The following is a 9,242-nucleotide window of genomic DNA, read 5'->3' as shown; positions in this document are numbered from 1 at the left end:
TCATCTATGCAATGCAAACACAACCATACATTTAATTTATCAATGCAAATTGATTAAGCTATATGAGAGTTAATTTTATTAGTTGTTGCTTATTAATCATGCAAAGGCTAACCGTGACATAAACCTCATGATGCAATTTATAGTTATCAAAATATTTTTATACAAATACTTTAGTGATACCCAAACCTAGAAAAGATAGATAAAGAACCTAGAGTTTAAGATATCAAGATTGGAAAAGAATCTCTAAGTTGTTTGGGACAAAATAGAGAAAGGAAAACTAATCTAAATGATTTGAAGACAAGGACATGTTTGATCAGATCATAACATGTGATAGATGCAAAGGAAACTTGATTAGAAATCAATACAAAAGGCTAGGATTGAATTGGAGTTGAAACGGTCAAGTTCTGGCTGTTAACAGATACAAACTTCTATGGATCATGGGATACTGTAGATGAACATGAAAAGGTGCAAAAAGGGATCCAGGATGGAGGGTTGGATGTATTATTGTCAAGACGGAAAGAATCATCTAATTTGGAGCAATGGATCAAAGGATAGGGGCTTCGAAATATAGCTAATCAATGTGACAACACAGATAGCATGTGACAGTGTTAAACAGATAGCAACTTTGGTGGAGGATGAACTAGTGTAGATGAAATAGAACTTGTGCAAACAGCACACTGATGTGTAGAACATGATCTGATAGATGATCTCCAGAAGGTTTGGGACCAAACGGATCTATGGAATATTCTACAAGAATTTCGAAAGATGGCTAATCCAGAAGCAACATGCTGTGAATAGCAACTTCTGACAAAGATGCACTGCAGAAGATAATCCAGACGGGGCATGAAAACTGAACTAATGTGAAGATCATGACGTGATCTAAGCATAGCAGAAAGAATCGGCTAAATAGGATGTATGGTTGATAATCTACAAGCTACAGAAGTAGTCTATTCAATACAGACTGCAGCTCGAAAAACAGAACAAGAAAGCTCACCGGAGTTGATGGGATTCGGCGAAAAAGAGGTTACAGAAGGGGAGCCTGTGGTGGATGGTTTTCTAGGCGTCGATAGGGATCTAAAGGTGGTGATGGCTCGGGCTAATTTGAAGGGAGGTGGTAGCAATCGCTCACCGGAGTTCGCGTGGAATTGGCGACGAAAACTTGAAATTGGATGCGGGATTGACAGCGGCTTCGATCTCGGTTTCGAGGGATAGGTTGGAGCTCTCGAGGGCGTCCGAGGGGAGGTATTTATAGTAGGTAGGGCGCTCGGGATAAGGCCGGCGGTGGTGGAGGTTTAAACGAGTCGGTTTCGCTTATAATTCGGAGGAGATAGAGTCCGGATCGGTTTGATTCTTGTTGGGATTGATTCTTTGACGCGAGGGTCACGAATTGGCGAAGAAATCGCGGAGAAAAATGGTTCGGAAGGTGGAATCCATTGTGGAGGCGGCCATGGAGTCCGGTAGGAGCTTGGGCTCGGGCTGGGGAAGGTTGGGCGCGGGGCAGGAGATGGCTGCGGGCGGCGGGGATCGGCGGAGTCGTCCAGGGGCGAGCTGCAGAGGCGGCCAGGCAGCCATGGCCCTCGGCCAGGAGGGGCACGGGCAGAGAACGAGCACCGGAGTGTTGTGTGCTTGCTGTCTTCATGAGGAAGTGAGGAAGAAGGAGAAAGGAGAGAAAAGAAAAAGAGAAAAGAAAAGAAACAGAGAGAGATGGGCCATTGGATGAGAGATGGATGGACAAGATTAGAAGATACCTCTTTGGTACACTTAAGTGAAACGGGTTTCAGCGGAATGCGCTTTCACAAAGGGAAAGCGGTAGTTCCCGAAAATAGAAAAGAATAAGAGAAAAGACATATAAAATACTTTTCTGTCTGTATAAATCGCCAGAAATTTTAATAAATCAAATAAAATACAAAACGGATTCGGAGAAATTCCAGAAATTCTAATTACCTGTTTAGAACGCAATAAAAGAAATTTCCTCATGGAATAAAAATATTCCAAATAAGTTTTTAGTGCATATGAACCTCAAATAAATTTCAAATAAATCTAGAAAAATATATCAAAGATCCAATAAATTTCCAAATAGGATTCTAACACCAAATGAAGTTTAGGCGTACCAAATTATATGTTCTCCAACTTTATAATCGGAAGGTCACATTATTCCTTCTCATTAACAAATAGGCATGTGTTGGAAAGTCATACAATTGATTTTAACGCCAAACCAAGAGCATGCAGAGTTTTGAAAATGTTTTCTCAACTATAGGATTAGGAAAGTCATGTTATTCGCACTCTTAATAAATGTTGGAAAATCATCTTCACACGAGGATGTCCTGTTACACTCTTCTCTTTATTTGATCATTTTATTTGGAACTTAAAAGAGTATACCAACATAAGAATCAACCAATACATAAGTGAAATAGTAAATATGTTTTCCAACTGTATACTTGGGAAAGTCATATTATTCCTCTCTTTATCATTTAATAAATGTTGGGAAACTTCTGAATTGATTCGACAATTCCAATGATGCTCTCGAATGGTCATGGCATCCAAATTGGAAATTTGGGATACCATAAATCCTTTATATGATCCCCAAAAGGAATATGATTCATTTCGGTTCTTGAAATCCCATACAACAACATAAGATGCAAAAATTGATCCAAATTAAATACTTTTGAATTTGTAAAAATCTTTCAACCATGTGATATAATTTGGATAGTCATATTAATCCACTCTTTGTATAAAATTCAAACTTGATGCGAAAAATTCAAACAAGTCCTGAAAAATTTGAAATCCTCAAAAGTTCTCTACCAGAATATGTTCAAATCAAACAAATTAGATAAGATAATTAATAATAATTAACATTCCAAAATGGGAAAATTTTGGGATGTCACAACATAGGACTAAGTCGTGCCGGCAGGGTCGACTAAACCTATTCAAAAAATATCGACGTGTCAAACTTGTCCAAGTGTACGGCGACCTTTGCTATAAAGCCGGCGTACACACCCTACATACTATTCTCGCACTTGAGCCATCGAGCATTGGCACCCCGTACTCATGTTGTTTTCTAGAACAGCAACAGTGGCGTCGACCGTGGGGAACCCTCGCCGCAATTGAAGATTTGATGGCACCGACGAAGCCTACTTCATCGGGTGCCCAACTTGCCGCGAAATCTACACGGTTACAGATGAAGAAAGCAAACGCCTCGGGGCTCTGAAGCGACCGCCCCCGTAAAAGGGTTCGATCTCTGTGCTAGTCCCTGGATCGACTCACTAGCACACACAGTTTCAAGATGTAATATCATAGAACAAAGGTCTCAATATTACAACGTATCATCCAGAATATAAAAGGGTACTTACAATTCGCATAACCTCACGGGTTAGCTAGAAATAAAACAATTGTTTAGCAGCGGAAAACGGAAGATACAAGGGCACATCAACACCACGGTGAGAGCGTGTTGGAATGTAGTCCCGTAACCCAAATATGCAGAACGTACGTCTTACTCGTCGTCGGAGCTTCCTGCATCATTAGACGATGCAGCCACTAGGGTCAATACATTGAATGTATTGGCAAGATTCACTAGGAGTTATACCAGAGCCTACTAAATATATGCATAGTGTGGTAAAGTGGGGTTCAAGCTATTTGCATAAAAGCTTAGTTATTGAATCCTATCTTTTAATCAAATAGAATGTTATCACTATTGGACACGGGGTAGACACACCCATGCTCCTATTATCCTAGAGCACATTGATGTGGATTCATCAAGTGCCCCTACCCTGTTCAACCATTCATTTTATTTAAGAAGTTAGAATGAGTGAGACTTTCCTTACAGCTCCACATCTAGTCGCTCAAATTGTCCGTTGCCGGGGACACGGCTAAGTACTTAGTTTTGACGCTCTCGAGAGTTTGTACACATTCCCCACAAGAAACCGACGTGTTAATCCCTTGCTGTCCTCAGGGTAGAGTAGCAACGGCATCGATTACGAGATTTTCAGAGGTAATTCCCTAAACCACGAGAGAATCACGCTCCCCCTACACGGCTACCTCAGTACAATTCCTCGGGTCTAGGTTCATACAACTTACTCTTGTCTCGCCAGAGCCCATATAGCATTGTGGTTGTACTAGAAGCTTCTAAATAGGAAACTAGTCCAGTCTCGGTTACCCCAGGTGGCATTCCACATTTGCAACGTAGGCGCTCCCCGAATCCACGGGAGAGACGTCCATGGACGATCCATTCCTGAATCCACAGGAACTCGACTCAGAGGGACCCATAGAAATGGACCTGACGCCGCTAATCCTCAAAATCTTCAAAGCTGCCCACCCAGGACGGTTCATTTAATTAATTGTTTTGCCTTACATCTAATAAAATCATTTCATATCGCCAAAGGCATAACAATAAATAATGTAGTTATTTCCCCCACGATACTACCATAGCCTAGCATTCAACTACAATCGATGGCAATTTTGGTAGCAAGGTAATGGCGAGGGTAAACTATACTACCTGGGATTTATAGCTAGCATAGAAGTACGAATAATATTGCTGATGCATCTAATAAAACATCTAGTGCATAGTAAAAATATTTAGGAGAATGATCAAAGTGAACTTGCCTTGTCCAAGGTTGTGGTAGTTCTCGCACTCTTCGCAACAACAATGATTACACTCCACACAATCTAAAATAAAAGGAACACACACCATAAACACAACATACAATACAAAAACCATGCCATGATGCATATGCTATGCTGATGCATACAAAGGTTACTTCTAAGGTAAGAAGCTTCGTTTCTGTTTTGAAAAGTTTTTCAAAAGATTTGGATAGATTATACAACATCAAAGTGGTAATTAATATGCAAGAAACATGAATAGGGTTTAAAACAAAAGATTGTGCGGCTTTTGTAACATAGAGCAATATTTAACTTGCATGCCATGATTATACACAAAATAATTTCTTCTCTGGTCCTAATGGATAGAGAACAACTTTAAATAATTTTACAGCAAGATAACATGCTCAAAACTATTTTGAAACAATTCATTTGAAATTTGAACCATATTCAACCCTTCTGTAAATAGCTACTGTCTAAGTTGTTCAAAACTGAAAATAAACCGTGCCAAAATATTCTACACGTTACGACGATTCCAGAAAGGTGCGGAACACAAATTTTGGACAAACGGTTTGAAAGATATAAAGGTTTGAAGTTGTAGGGTCTTTTCTGCAAAAGTGCATTATCCACTTCGGCCGAAAATAAAATAAAATAAAATAAAAGCCCTGCCACGTGGCAGCGCGGGACTGGCCGGTTTCTAGGGTTCCGGCCGGCGGCTAGCTCGCCGGCGGCGGCGCGGGCGAGCAGCAGGGGCGGCGCGGGGCAGCGGGTCGCGCGGGCTGCGGCGCGCGGGCGGAGCGGGGTGGCGCAGGCGGCTGCGCGGGCACGGACAGCGCGCGGAGGGCGGCGGGCGGCGCGGCGCACGGGCGCGGGCAGGGGTGCGGCCAGGCGGAGCGGAAGGCGGAGGCGGCACGCGGACGGCGGCCGGCGCTGAGGAAGATGACCGGCGCGGCGGCCGGAGGCGGCGGCGGCGGCCAAACGCCAAGGCGAGCGCGTCACGACGTTCGGGACGGGGAGAGGAGAGAGACTAGGGGAGTGGCGCGGGAAGAACCTCACCGGAACGGCGGCGAAACGCGGCAGCAACGAACTCCGGCGAGCAATTACTTTCTAACTGGTGCGAAATTGGACGTGGGGTTTGGGGGAAGTGGAGGAGAAAAGCGATGCCTTCGGGGTGACGCGCAAGGATTTGGAGAAAACGGCCCGAGCGCGGAGAAATCGGAGGTGAAGTCGTGGGCAGTTCGCGGGCGTGCGTGGCCGGATTTTTCGGACGGAGGTTGAAGATGACGCGTGGGTCCCACCGGTCAGTGAGAGCGGGCGGCTCGGGCGGGCTGAGCCGGTCCGGTTCGGTCCGGTCCGGTCCGGTTTGACCGGGTCGGTCCGGTTCGGCCGGTTTTCCTCGGTTTTTCCTTTTTTTTTTCTATTTTCTGTTTTCGAACCTCAAAATTGATTCGGAGCTCCAAATCCCTCCAAATAAAATGCAACAAAATTTGTAAAATCATATTTTCATATGATCTAACTTTTGGAGCAAGAATTTTCTCAAAATAAAATATTTAAAAATATATTTGCATATAAAATGGCTTTTAGGGCCCTTAGGCTAACGAATCAAATTATTTTTTCAAAATACTTTCAAAAGCCAATTATGGGATAGCTTTATATATGCATTAAATCCCTTTTTATCACAATACCCTCATGGGTTAAAAATGCAACTAGTCAAGAGCAAGATCAAAGCCCAAAACCAAATAAAAGCATTTTTGCAAAAGGGTTTTCTAGGAAAACTTTAGGGTTTTGAAAGTGATCAAATGCAAGGGTGACATGATGCTTATGATATGCAATGCATATGAAGGGTTTTGAAAATTGGGATGTTACAGGCTCCCGAGGAAGGAGAAATTCTCACCAATCTCGACATCGCCACAAGCATGGGCGCTACGACAGAAGTCGTGGCTGCACCCCCGCTCCCGGCCGTCCCCGAAGGAGCCAAAGCACTCGGAACCGCCGTGGGCGGTCCTTCAGTCCTCACCAATGTGGTGGCAAGGATCGGCGAGCTACCTGCGGTTACCGCCCCCGCAAGGGATGCCGAACTCGGTATGCCTCGTTCGATGGGCTTCGCGCCACCTCCCCTGCAACCGGTAGTAACCTTGCCCTCGGAGCCTACAAGGGGAAACAATGTGGCGTCAGGAGGATCAGCGCCGAAAAACCAAGGAGTCCGGCTTACGACCCCTCCAACCCGGAACTACCTCCATTAGCGCTCGCCGCGATCGCCCATGGATCTCTTTGGTACCACCCATACTGGGGACTTCCGCCGCATGGTGCTCTCCAGGTCACACACGCTCCGAACCAACCTCGCTTTGCGAGCGCCCCGCAAGCGCCTCTTGCTCCCCCCGCCGGGGCCGAAGAAGGTGGCAACCAAGCTCCGCCTCAAGATGTGCCCTGCGGAGAACGAGATCCCAGCGTGCACGGAAACGAGCAAGTGGTGGAGTTCGGAGCCCTCATCGGCGGTGAAAGAAATCCTCGCCGACGCTCCGACCCTCCGAGAAGACACCGAGATCCCTCTCGGAGTGATCCTTCTAGCGATGAGAGCGACCCCGACGAAGGACGATCTCATCGCTGAAGAAACCGAAAGGGCCGACCATCTTGTAACCTGTTCACGCGGGAGATCCAAGACACGGCTTTCCCGCCAAGGTTCAAGCCGCTGCCGATACGGCCATACGACGGAGAGTCCAACCCTCTTCAATTCCTGGACGTTTACTCCACCGCCATACGAGCGGCGGGTGGAGGCCCCACCGAGATGATGCGGGTCAGGGTGGCCCGATCTTTCGATGAGATTGATAACTCTCGATTTGGGTAGGAGGTGACGTTGACGATCCGACTACGGCCTAGGAGGCAGCGCCTTAGCAATCGATACACCAACTCCAGAGGGTTATTGATCACGCGGGGGCACGATCAACCTGACCACGAAGATCTTTGTTCCTGCAAGCAATCGAAGAACAAGCAAGAACAAGATAAGTAGCGGATGCAATCTAAAATTGCGAGTATACTATATCAAACCAATGTCTCAACGAGACGATAAGTTGGAGTCTTGACGACGGTAAAACAGGTGGTCTAACCGACACACACGATTACACGAAAGTAGCAAAGATGGCTAAACTTTATCTAATCAAAACCCAAGACTCCATAGGGGGGCTCATGGGGTATAAATAGGATGAGGGAGAGATATTTTCGTCCACCTTGAGTAAGGAGGCCGAAATCCAACTCTATCTCTAACTTCCCTAACAAACTACAACTCTTTAGGAAACAGAAAAACAGATCCGTCAGCTTGTTTTGTCCTCCACGGTCAGCACGAGAGGAATCTCTTGATGGGGCCAGATCCGTTGGAAAGGTCTTGTAATTACCTTTCCAACAAGTACTTGTTTGCTTGATTTGGACTCCGGATGCGGCCTGAGTGATTAAAACAAATTCGGGTCTCCTGGTAGCTCGGACCCGAATCGGATTCAACTTTAATTCGAGATATCTTTCTCTAGCAAGCTCCGAATCATGTGCCGTTTGATTTGTTGGAAAGTAGACTCTATAGGCTTCACTTTGAATCTCCCTTTGCAGGCTATCACACTTTATCTTCACTTTGGATTTGTAAAGTTCATTAAGATGCCTACATAATAAGATTACACAAGATAGTAGCTCCGCCTCATTGCAAGTAACATATTGAAAACATTTTGTAATTGAATTCACCTGATTATAATTGTTATGAGATACACTAACAATTAGGGTTCTAATGGTCGTATCCATGGTGATCATGTCCATATCATCCTCCCTTTCTTGAAAGAAAAGCCGTCCTCGGCGTGGTTTGTGCTGAAAAGAGACTGACAAAATAGACAAAGTGTGTGCAAGGTATATGTATATGTCATCAATTTTAACTCCACTCCCATGCTGCACATTCGTTGTTTCACGTAAATAAAACTCATAATAATGCAAAAGATTAATAGTCATATTCCAACGGCAAGTATCACATTTTAATTTGTAATTCTCATCATTAAACCATCTTAATGTAGGTGAACAATAATTCAAAATTCCCAAATGGCGAGCTACAATATGCGTCAATGTGCAATCATGCCACAAGTTATTTGTCGTACAACTATCACCAATATTAGAGGTCATATCAAAATGATTGAGCATACACAAAATATTGTTGTCTCTCAAATCAAGAAAGTTATCACAAGCAATGCAAATCTGATGCACCAAAACTTTATTGTTGACATCATGTTCTCCAATTAATTGAATAGTGTATCCATGGGCATTAGCAAAAGATTTTGAAATTGTTAACTCAGAAACTTTATCCATTGCATGTGACAAATATATAGGTGTATCAAGTGTAATATAACACAAAGAATTAATAGGTGGATCCTTATCAATCACTCCATGTCTAATCAACTCGACACAGCCTAAATCAAATTTATCTATCTCACTGGTTTCTCCCAAAACATTAGTTATTTCCTCACATGATTCGTTCTCATCAATATCAAAATTAATTTGTGCACTCAAATCATTAGAAGAATTAATTTCAGCAGTAGGTGCACTTGAATCACCATGTACGACAATAATTTCACATGGTGCAGAAAATTCAACAGGCATCACATTTATTTCATCACATGCCCTTT

This window comes from Brachypodium distachyon, chromosome 4 (assembly GCF_000005505.3).
Source record: "Brachypodium distachyon strain Bd21 chromosome 4, Brachypodium_distachyon_v3.0, whole genome shotgun sequence".
Taxonomy (NCBI): Eukaryota; Viridiplantae; Streptophyta; class Magnoliopsida; order Poales; family Poaceae; genus Brachypodium; species Brachypodium distachyon.
Note: the sequence above shows the minus strand (reverse complement) of the source record.